Source organism: Amblyomma maculatum, chromosome 9, assembly GCF_055883805.1.
Source record: "Amblyomma maculatum isolate TAMU_Amacu chromosome 9, ASM5588380v1, whole genome shotgun sequence".
Classification (NCBI taxonomy): Eukaryota; Metazoa; Arthropoda; class Arachnida; order Ixodida; family Ixodidae; genus Amblyomma; species Amblyomma maculatum.
This window is the reverse complement of record NC_139352.1, coordinates 102,410,594-102,423,041: the sequence shown is the minus strand read 5'-3', so window position 1 is coordinate 102,423,041 and position 12,448 is coordinate 102,410,594. Positions and strand designations below refer to the sequence as shown.

Here is a 12,448-nt window from a genome sequence, read left to right as displayed (position 1 = left end):
CTGGTCTGTTCGATTGGAAGCCTTCATACACTGGCGTTTCTCAATCAAATCTTTCGTCTCCTTAGACAGCTTACCGGTATCCTCTCTAACTATCCTACCGCCTACTTATGCAGCGCACTCAGTAAAGATATCTCTGAGATAATTGTTGAATCTCTGAAATAGCTGAATATCTATTCTGTAGCGAGATCCTGAACTCTTCTGCCCTCCCCCTTGCCGCTAATTCGTTCATGGGTTTCCTTCGTACTAATCTGTTGCGTTCCTTCTTCAGATTTAGGCTAATTCTGGGCCTCACTATCCTCAAGGTCACTGCATCACACTTTCCCGATTACCTCTACATCTTGCATAATGGCGGGGGTTGAATACAGTATGAAGTCAATTTTATTTTTAGTCTCCCCGTTAGGACTTTTCCATGCCCATTTCCGGTTTTTCCGTTTGCTGAAGAAGGTATTTATGATTCTTAACTTATTACGCTCTGCAAACTCAACTAGTAACCCCCCCTGCTATTCTGAGCACCAATGCCATAGTCACCTACTGCCTTGTCTCCTGCTTGTTTTTTCCCTACCTTGGCATTGAAGTCGCCCATTAGTACAGTATACTGCGTCTTTACTTTTCGCATTGCCGATTCTACATCTTCATAGAAGCTTTCAACTGCCTGGTCATCATAACTACATGTAGGGGCATAGGCCTGTACAACCTTCAGTTTATACTGCTTATTAGGCCTAATTACGATGCCTGCAGCCCTCTCATTAATACTATAGAATTCATCTATATTATCTGCTATATACTTATTGACAAGGAAACCTACTCCTAGTTGTCGCCTCTCTGGTAAACCTCGATAACACAGTACATGCCCATCCTTCAGTACAGTATATGCCTCATTCGGCCTCCTAACCTCACTAAGCCCTATGACATCCCATTTCATGCCCTCTAGTTCCTATAACAGCACTGCTAAACTAGCTTCACTAGCTAGGGTTCTAGCATTGAACGTTGCCAGGGTCAGTTTCCAATGGCGGCCTGTCCAGCGGAGCCAGGAATTCTTAGCACCCCCTGCTGCGTCACAGGTCTGACCGCCGCCGTGGTCAGTTGTTCCGGCTAATGAATGCACCAGGGTGGCCAACTCCTGTTATGATAAGGGAGTGCGTTGTCAGAGGTGTTCACCGGCATCAGGTCGCACCCCGTGCCTGTTTATGGAATTCCATCGACACGCGTTTTTTTTTTTAATCCGGTAGAGATTTGCGGGGCACCAGGATTTGAACCCCGGTCCTCTTGCATGCGAGGCAGATGTTATACCACTAGGCCACCACTACACCGGCATCATGTACAAAATATCTTCAAAATATTTCAAGATCTTCAAAATATTTCAAGATCTTCAAAATACTTCAAGATACTTCAGATACTTCACAATACCTCAAGATCTTCAAAATATTTGGATAAATACCTTCGTAAAGTGCGTGATTCATTATTGTTGCCAGGAGTGGTGCAAGATGGTGAATGTTTTCTTTTCACGCTCTCACAGTAATGCCGTCATGTCCGGTTGCCTTGTTTGCGGCGTGAGTTTTCACAATTGCTGTGATTTCACAATCGGCAATGGCTTGCAGTAAGAAGGTGTTATTAACAGAGCATGGTAAATTAGGAATATTAGCTGCAAGCTCAGGGCCAATTTTTGTGAAGTAATTATTAAACCTATCAACTGTCTTTTCATCAATGTGTTCGGGAACTACGTGCTGTTGTAATTGTCTACCGATTACGTTATTTACTACGTCCCACATTTTCTGGCTGTTTCCTTGTGCTTTCTGTATTAGCTTAGAGTTGTTTTCTTCTTTTTATAATCCGTATTACTGCCACAATGCCACAGCATGGTTTCTAGAGGATCTGAACTTCTTTAAATAATAAACTTTATCTTTCTGACATTTCCACTTACGATACTATTTATTCTTCTCTTTTATAGCCTCAAGTATGTATTGATTCATCCACGGGCACAAAGGTTGCTCATACCTACGGGTAATGCGTGATGTGCATTTCGATATGGCAGACTCAAGAGCCTCAACAAAATTTTCAAATTCAGTGTGAACATTTGTATGATACACGTTGTTGAAATCTAAATTGTATATTTTCTCCATCAATAGTTGATAATTCGCGCAATTGGTGCAGAACTCATACAAATGGGAGTGCTCGTATTCATACGCAGCAAGCAAAAAATTGGCGAGTTATCTGTTATAGTAGTATTGTACACCCCTGCTAATACATTGTCCGCACCACTGCATATTAAGTGACCAATTACAGTTGCTGAAGCAGCGGTCATTCTTGTTGGATCAGAAATTAAATTCTGAAAATTATATGATTTCAGCAAAAATGCGTACTCGCTGTATATACTAGAAGATACGCCGATGTTTATGTCACCCGTGATTAAAACATAGTCCATTGGTTTATTCGCTATATCGCTCAGTATACTCTCCATGAAGTCTAAAAACTGGGTCATATTAGAGTTTGGGGGTCTATATATGACACCAACTGATATTCCACATGAGAATGTGATGAAGAGTGAGTCAACATTTATTTTCCTGGTCCCACCTTCAGGTATAATGTTAAACAGTAGGGTAGATTTAATTACCAGTCCCACCTCTCTACCACGTCGGTTATCTTCTCTAGGGCTCGATACAAAGTTGTATCTAGGAATAGACAGTTCATCACCACTTCTCAGCCAGGTTTCTGAGAGAGCTATAATATCAAATTTAAACTCATGTGTAGATACAAATGCTAGAAATAAGTCAAGGTTTTTTTGAACACTACGGAGATTACAATGAAGTAAGGAAAAGAGTGAATCTTTTGTGAATTCATTATTTACCTGTTCAACCGTGAAAACCATGGCTGTTAGATGAAGTCATAAAATAAAATTGGTAAACCATGTTCAGAAAACTACAGTTAGGTCCTCTTCGCAAGCTATGTGAAAAACATGGGAGTTTTCACTTTTCCGCATTAGAATCTTGCCTTGTGACACCCAGGCAAACTTCCAGCCCTTGTCTTTTTTCTGTTGTACTGCTTTACCGAGGAGAATCTTGTACTCTGGGCATAGGCGTTCATTCAAGAAGAGCGGATTCCCCTCCTGGAATCCCAAGACTGAAGTAGAGAGCCTTTGTCTTCTTGCCTTTTGTACCAGCTGGTCACGAACAGTTCCAAAGAAAAACTTCATGACAATGTTTGATTGATCTTTCTTTTTGGTAGGAGTGTGATGAATGACATCGATATCCTGAGCTTTAAGATCAACGTTTAAGCGATTTGTTATCTGAAGCATCATGTCAGGTAGTAATTCTCCAGCGGACTGCGACACACCTTTGATTTCAATGTTGTTTCAGCGAGAATACTGGTTCAATTCGTCTACTTCCTGTTGCGTCTCACTTAGTTCTTTACGCAGTCGCAAAGTCTCATTCCGTTGCTCTGCCTGCTCATTCTTGACAGTTGTCAGGTCCTGCACAACATTCTGTACGTCTACACGCAAGCCTTCAAAAACCAAGTTCATATGTGTCACAGAATCCTTAACTTCTTATAGTTCGCTGAGCGCTACTTTGTTATCAGCTGCAATAGCTCGGATGTCGGCTCTAATGAAAGTTTCTGCACAAGGTTGACCAGAGTTTTCGCAAGCTCTTTTACTGTGCCAGGGGGCTTCTCGTTCAGCCCCTCACTTAGCGATAAGAGGAGATTCAATTCTTCATTTATTGCAAACTACACTGCATTGAATGCTACCCAGCTACAAATTTATACTCGTTCACTCTATACCACTGTACACAAAGATAAATGAAAGTCTAGTAGTGGAAGGCCTTACGAACGACGCCAAACTTCAGCTCAGTTCGATCGTTCCATGTTTACAGGCAGCATGCCATATCGTAATGGTAGGTGCAACACAACACCAGAGCAACAATATGCAAGACAAAAGGACACGTTTCCGGCAGCAACGGCAATGCGTGCAACCTAGCTCGGTTTTATAAATGTTAAAGAACAGCATCAACCTGTAAAATGCAGAGTAGAATTATTTGGTGCCCGTATCCCATTGCCGCTGCTGCCAAAATGCTTATCGTGCCAATAATTTTTTTGTGCATCTAAGAGTATTTCCAATATATTCACCTTTGAAATTACCTGGCAAAAATTGCTTACTTGCGTGCCGAATATGCTTCGAACAGAAAACCACTATATATCCTAATGGTAGGTGCAACATAACACCAGAGCAACAATATGCAAGACAAAAGGACACTTTTCCGGCAGCAACGGCAACGCGTGCAACCTAGCTCGGTTTTATAAATGTTAAAGAACAGCATCAACCTGTAAAATGCAGAGTAGAATTATTTGGTGTCCGTATACCATTGCCGCTGCTGCCAAAATGCTTATCGTGCCAATAATTTTTTTGTGCATCTAAGAGTATTTCCAATATATTCGCCTTTGAAATTACCTGAGAAAAATTGCTTACTTGCGTGCCGAATATGCTTCGAACAGAAAACCACTATTTTCACTGGCCTATCTGTCTCTGGTCAGTCCAGTTAGTCCAGGAACATGCTCAGATTTTTATGAAACTTATAAAAACTAGGAAGTATGCAACAGCGCACTTCAGAGTTGGAAGTAAGATCAATACAAAAATGAATGCTACATGTAAGGCCGCGATAAACGGCAGCTTTTTTTTTTCTTTTTTTTTGGGGGGTTTAGGGGAAACTGACCCTGTGAGAACTGGCGAAGATATTCGTTCCCACGCATCTCTGCTACTAACCCGTCGGACCAGCCGCCACGGACCCCTGTCTCCTTCTCTGACCGGTTCAAGCTTTGTCACAGGAGGGGGGATTAAGGGCCGGTACCATCGCTTCACGACACCTTTCTTCAGACTCAACCTGGAAGGGCGCCCACTTCCCATTCAGGGACTTCAAGGAAGATTCACCAAACAATGCCCCTTTATCTGGACGCTACGCGCCCGCTCCTCCTCCTCTCCCCCCCCCCCCCCCCCTTTCTCCAAGCTGCAGCAGCTTTTGTCACCGGGGCAATGAACGCCCCCGCGGCGCCTCTTTGGAGAACGCGGCAACAACATTTCTGTGTTAACACATAAACCGTGGGATAGAGAAAGTAGGATGAGTGCCGATGGGGAAAGGTTGTTAACCCTCGAGTGGAAAGAGTTTGCAGCATGCACACTGCATTTTTGTTTTTTAAATTCCTACTGTTAGCTAGCATCAGATGGAATGCTCTCCGGCAAAGATGAAATTTCAAAACAGTCAACCACCAAGGCGTATCATATACAGTAAAATCTCGTTACAAGAGACATGGTTACAAGACACACTCGGTTATGAGACACTTGAAAATGGTTTGGTTGGTTTTCCTATGTTTGTCATGACGACAACATTGCATACAAGAGACATGGTTACAAGAGGCACTCTGTTACTTAGGGGCAACTTTTGCAGGTCCCTAAAGTAACTTCATTATTTAGAACAGACGCAACCCAGGCATGCTCATGCAATGCAGGTGACTCGTAACAACTCATATGTTCAGCAGTTTAGAGTTCCTCACTTAAATTCTGTTCCATATTGGTGTATTTTTTCGTTGTAATATGTAAGCAACCCAGGAGTGCCTCTTCTTGACTGGGAAGTTAAAGTGTCTCTGTTGTTTCAGTCACACAGGAATGTGATGACAGTGGCTGAAACAACCGAGACATTTTGACTTCCTAGTCAAAAGGAGGCATTCCTCCTCGGTTCCTGACATATTGCAACAAAAAAGGACACTGGTATGAAACAGAATTTAGCTGAGGAAATCTAAACTGCCACACACATGAGTTGGTAATAATTTTTACTTACAAGAGACCTTGGTTACAAAAGACATCTTTTTCGGGTCCCTTGAGTGTCGCTTGTAACAAGGTTTTGCTGTATCAGGTCCTGTGCTAGCTACATCCACTTGATGCTAAAAACTTCTTACTTAGCCTCATCAGCCCACCCAACTTCCTGCCGCCCCCTGTTAAGCTTTCCTTCCTTTAGAATTCAATTTGTTACCCTTAGCAACCATCAGTTACTCTCTTTCACACTACAAGTCCATGCCCATTTCTTCTTCTTGATTTCCAGTAGAGTTGCGAAGAGAGTTGAGTTGAACACAGCAGTTGAGTTAGCATCGGCCAAAGATTGAAAACAACACAATTCGTCATGACAGACACCCAAGCCTTGGAAAGACAATGATGCCTGTACATTATTTAAAATCCAAGACGGACACAGTGTAATAAAACGATAAGCCGTTTTAAATACCACCTTTCACTGGCAACAAGCGAATGAGACGCATCTTGCAAACAAGAATTTTCACTTCGTCCCGCTTGTCCACGGTGTCAATAGACATGCCACCCAGCTCAGGAAGGTTCTCACTTGATGGCACCTGTGCCCCACTAAGCTCCTTGCAGTCGCAAAGATGCTGCCGAAAACCCTGCAGCAATGAAACTTCTCCCAGTTGTGCTTGCCAATGTGCACAACATACTCGCCCCTGTGTGGAAATGCCATAGTGCAGCAGTAGTACTTGAAGGGGAGCTCACCTCTTTGTGTCCTTTGGTGTCAGTTCTCAGCAAGTGTGAATACCAAGGGGCAGTAGCTGCACTGGAATGAGCGCTCGCCTGCTGCTGATGCTGGAGGTGAACCGGTCGGCGCTTTCTAACCAACCAACTTCGGCCTCAACCTCAAGGTTACCTGCGTCTTTCAAGAGGTGCATGGTATATCACACATTGCAAACTGATGACACGAGTTCGCACTTGAGTCCGGAATAATAGCCATGATGCCCCACTCACCACTCGGTTACTTGTGCTCGCTTAACATTATACAGGCTCTCAAGCATGGGCTATAGGCCATTGATGTTATACATGTAACAACACCTACTTTTATAGAGGTGCTACAGTGTACCACTAGGTCAGGATAGGTTAACATGTTAGTGTCAAGTAATGGCAAAAATGCCACTTCTACTGAAAACAAAGCTTTCACAACCTTGAAAGGAGTGCCTTTACAGATGCACATGTGGTGCCGCCACTTGTGTATGCTTGTACAGCTGTGTTTGGCGGTACTATATTTATTAGCTTGCTCAAAGAACACTGTGCACCTGTCATTGGGCAATTACCTTGCAAGTACAACAACAGCAGTGAAGTAAGCATAGCCAAAAGTGAACGGGGCTTCACAATAAAAATAATGCAGAACAGATGATTGAGACAAAGACTAGACACAGAAAAAAAAGTTCTGAATTTTTGTCTCACATTCTGCATTGCAAAAGCTGTAGAACTCTTGGTCCTTATACATCAGACTCTGTTGGGTTTGTTAAGCGGCCAGTTAAGCCGCACTAACTACAATCAGCCATCGAAACGTCATCTTTGCATATGCGGCAGGCATGGTGAAATCACAAAGTGTCTGTTCTTTTAAAAAAGAAATATGCACTCATAAAAACACATGATGCAGGCATGCGGTCTTCCTTGTTTCTTATGCAGTGGAAAAGCCGATCTGATTTCCAGGCAGGTACACCAAAAAATCCTTCTCAATTACGAAATGCAAATACCACCTCCTCAAACTTGGCTCAGCCGAAAATATTCGCAACATAGTTCATCATGCACGCAGTTCGTGAGATGCCGGCTCACAAGGCCAGTTTTTGGCACCTTTCATTTGAGTGCTCATTCTTTATAGCAAAAGCTGTAGCATGCAGAGGCAATATGCAGCTGAACTGTCTTTCATGCTTTACGCGGTTCCATAAGGAAAACGTTCAGCCAGATTACGCGTGCATTCCAGAAACAACCGATACCGTTCCACATATGACTGACAGGAAGCAATACACTAACATAAAAAATCACAATGACCACAGCTGAGTCAACCACAAGCGTCACCTACAATCATACTTGCTGCATTGATCATCACCAAGCATGCGATGACCAATAGCACAGGCCACCATTTGACTATTATATGCACATGCAATTTTCACTCAGTCGTGCTGTTGCCACTACAGCCACTTGCATGCTACTGAGGATCCTTGAAGTTTAGTTGTACGCTTCGTGATGAAGCTTATATTTCCACCACACGCGCACGTTGCAACAACATGCTGCTGTGCACAATGCAGTTGGCAATGTCTACTTTTTTGTGACTGAGATAGCTGCAACGGCCTGCACTTGCTGCGGTGACCACTGATCTGGTTTTCAGTTTCCAGCTGCATTTCAGGTCACTGGATAAAATGCCCCTGACTGACCAGCGAGTTCTGTAGCAAATGCTTCCTACAAGTGCTGTAGCTGTCCCCATTTCTCGCTTGCAGTTCACTTGTACGTGTAAGAGCTTCAAGAATTTCACAAAGACACCATTTTGGGTGAAAACAGTTTTTGTAAGCTGGAAAAGATTGAGCAATGAGATATGAGAGGTACCATTACCAGCTGATGATACAGAATAGACGCATGCGTCAACATCAATCAATTCTTGGTGCAGACTCCAGAGGCTATGCTATACTGTCATTCACTGCAAAGTGCTGGCAACCTGTCCTTTTCAGCACGGACATCATGACATGAAACCAACTTATGGGAAGATATTTAAATATGTACAGTTATCTAATTATTAAATTCATCTTTTCCCCTGCACCAAAGGTAATAGGCTTAAAGAGTCAGAGCATCTATTTTCACTCGGAACAATAACTGAGTGAAGCTAGCCTATGCAAGCCTTTAAAATGAAAACTGACAAAAGTGTGCGTGTGTATGCCTTTTCCTATTCTTAAATAAGTATCCATCAGAGAAGCACCATCCAGGGAAGAATTACCCAGCAATTAATAATTAACTCCAACGAATGCCAACCAGAATTTACTGAGATCAGTGTAGACATGGTGTAGACACATTACTGTTGGACTTCTCACTGTTTCTGAGCACTCAAACGTTCATTGGGCATAAGGAAAGGCTTTCTTTAGCCTTAGAACCAGTTTATAAAGCTACTTCACTACTTGCTGAAATCATGCATATGTAGGTTGCAAAATGTGCACACTTGAGATTCGGTGCCAAAATGATATTTGGATTAAATGTTGGCAACCGGATATTCATTGAAGAGCTGTAATGGAGAAGCATCACTTGAACTCTGAGATTTTACACAATCAACACTCACTATAATAGCTCACAGTTATAAATCCCTTTGCGACATGTGGCTCAGTCAAAAGGCAAGGCTGATGTCTCGTACTTGAAAAGACCTTGCAAACTGACAATGACATTACTCCTCTTACCGAGGAGAACCATGGCCTCTATTTATCATCAGGTGGCAAGAAGAAAGGAAAAATCATTATTTAAAAGCTAAGTTCCAGAGAAACAGTCATCAAGTGCAAGATGCTTTTGGCACCCATTTACACCACCAAGTGAAAGACGACACCAATATACCGTATATTCCTGTGTATAAGAAATATTTGTTTGTGCAAAAATTTTACTAGTCACAAACCAATACAACAATGCATCCTACATCCTACATGTATTTTTTTTTTTGTGCAAGATTTACTGCTAGATGGAGGCGAAACAGAGAGGCGTCCATGTGCTGTGCGATGTCAGTGCATGTTAAAGATCCCGAGGTGGTCGAAATTACTCTGGAGCCCTTCACTACGGCACCTCTTTTTCTCTTTCCACTTTTTCTCCCACCTCCGTCCCTTCCCTAACAGTGCGGTTAATGGCTTGTATTCCGAGTTTGCACCATTTTCAAAGTGTTATCTCCCTGACCTCGAGCCATCTCATTGGTGAAAACACATGAACCAGAATTGGTAGGGACATCCGGTTCCAGCTTGCCCAGCTGTCAAGACACAAAGTGTGGCAGATACTATGCCTTTCCTTACCTACAAACCAATTTTAATTTAAAGAAATGAGGCAGGCCTTCTGATATTCATTTCACACTTATATCTACTCTTGATAGCAAGATCCACTGTGGAGTTGATCTCTGTTACTATACAATTGTTTCAAGTGTTCCAGGTGAGGTAGGTCTGGCAGCTGCAAGCAACAAAGGGAGCGAACGGCTCCTCCTAGCCCTCCAGGACTGGGAACCTAGGGGCCTTGACCAGTTGGGGCAGAGGCTCCTTGCCACCGGGATATCTGAGGTTCATGCTGTCGTCACGCTCGCCACTTTAGACTATAGCTGTTGCAACTGCAGTGCATGCCTCCTCTTTGAATCTTCTCTCTACTCTTCCAGGTTCCTCTTATTGAAATTTCTGCAAAAGGATTCGGTCACACAAATGCTGAATTTACCCTCTTGACCTCTTTAGTTACCCTCTTTAGCAGATCTTCGGAAATCATCAAGGTTGAAATTTCTTTTGTTATTACCTAGAAACTCCTACAATATTGCCAAAACCATTTAGTTTTATCAGGAACAAGGAATCTACGAAGAAGGCATGATTATAATTACCACACTCCACAATCACACATTAATGCATACGCCTACTCATTCTTTCTCAGCACAATAGTCAAGTGGAATTCTTTACCTGTTGCTGTTCCACAGTCACCTACATTATTTTCCTTTCAATATTTAATTAACAGAAACCTCTATACACTGCGACTTTTATTCACGTTTCTGTTATTTATTGCGTTGCTCTTTTGTAAAAACATTTACTTTTGTTATGAAAAATGTTTTATCTGCCCCACCCTGTAAACGACCTTTACCGGCCAACAGTATTAGAAAATATATAGTAAATAAATAAACTCTGGTCTGTTCATATGAGGCGATGTTAGGGCACAGTCGGAGCCAATTAACAGGCCAGTGCATTTTTTCTTTCCATTTACCTTCACCCGTAGTGACAAATGCAACTCCACCAGTGGGCATATCACCGTTAATTGTGGGTCCTGGTCCGGGAACACTAAACTATAATAAGAAAGAAGAGATAGAAATGACGTACACCAACGCTGGTGAATTTCTATGTACCATGTTTCTTCTGTCCCTCAACTTCTTCACAAACTGCCACACGAAGTATTTACTTTGTACGTGTACATTGTATGCTGCAACGATCATGTCTTCAGCAGACAGCTTGATGCCTTCCCACTAGGACGTAACACCACTATGACCGGCACTTTCAATCCTCATTGGGTCAATGCTCATCAAACTCAATCCAGACTGCGAGGTCATTACACAATTAGGCTCTATCTGCCTGGCTCAGTTGAGACTCCCAAGTGTTGTCAAGTTTCCAAGCACAATCAGAAGTGGATGTTAACACCATCACTCTAACTGAGCTTTAATAAAGAAAGATCATTACTAAAATAGAAACATAAATGTTATTTGATAAATTTATTTAAGAGCAGGCAGAACAAAGAGGTTTGATGAATCGCAACTTTCTCAGAAACACGTACTTAACACAAATTCTTCGTACACATCGCTGATGGGAGCTGCAGCATAATTCAACCGCGAAGCCATACAAACATTGAGGCAGGCGTTCGCGGACTAATGAGAATGACAATACCGGAGCTGTGGCGGTCAGCCGCTAGTGCTCTTATCGGTTCGCCTGACATGATCCAACCGCGTCGGAGAAACGCACACTCGGGCTTTCACACTGGTCATCTGCCCTGAAGGGGCAGAGCATGGAGCTTCGGGCCACTCGAGACAGGTGTAATCAGAGCCCATCCTGACGCGATGCCTTCCTTCTGAACGCAAAATAATGTCTCACTGTAATGGAGACACATCTTTGCCTTTCCGACGATCTACCTTGTCGCTTGTTTTCCATGTGTGCCCTTCGTTTTTCGTGAAGAGAATGGCCAATGTTGTATATTTAAAAACTACGAGTACTGTGGCACTTGGTACATACCTTGTCATCGATGCCGCCAGGTTTCAGATTGAAGTATGAAAAGCGACCATGCAACCGAAGCGGGCGGAGTTCAGCAGTTCCTTCGGCACTTCAGTTCGGAAACTACAGGCATAGACAGACCGAAGAGAAACGAACCACCGAGCACCAAAGCACCAAAGCACCAAGGACCCAAAGCTTGGTAAAAATTGTAGCGCCACTCGCGCCCATCATTATGCGCCCATCAAGCTCCTGCCCATCAAAGGAACGAACTACAGTGAACTAGAATATTCTAGTTCACTGTATACATGGACTCGACAACACCGGGTCGGGTAAGCGTCGAGTAAGCGAGGTCACCATTACTCGACCCGATTGGTGTCTACATGAACTCGCTTTCTAGCGAGTAAGTATCGCAGCGGCGCGTAGCGTCGAGATTTGAAGTTATTGTGCAAGTTTCTTACTCGCAATTGATTCCGTTGCCTTTTAGTATCGAGAGCTTCGATTATTATTTATTATCGTTGATGAGGGCTAAAAAGCCTTCAACTTTGCTGACGCTCCCCGCCGTTCCGGTTGCTTTTTAATCCCAGAGTTCGCCATAACTCGACTCCCTGACTCGACAGCGTCTACATGCTTTTAGACAAGCGGGTCAAGCGAGTTAACCTACCCCCTGCAAGCGAGTTAACGCGACCCGCTCCGCGGCTATTTT

At 43.1% G+C, this 12,448-nt stretch overlaps 1 protein-coding gene across 3 annotated transcripts in view; it reads right to left on the bottom strand.

The window, feature by feature from the left end:
- LOC146180064 (uncharacterized) overlaps positions 1–12,240 on the bottom strand; it is a 33,398-nt gene extending 21,158 nt beyond the window's left edge. Inside the window, exons 1-2 of one of the 3 annotated variants that reach the window (XM_084579409.1) lie at positions 11,767–12,240; positions 6,539–6,695 (exon numbers count right to left, since the gene is read on the bottom strand). The gene's annotated coding sequence lies outside the window, so the exon portion shown is untranslated. The remainder of the gene's footprint in view (positions 1–6,538; positions 6,696–11,766) is intronic. The other 2 variants (XM_084579407.1, XM_084579408.1) reach the window with 2 other exon arrangements.
- Positions 12,241–12,448: the final 208 nt, after the last annotated feature.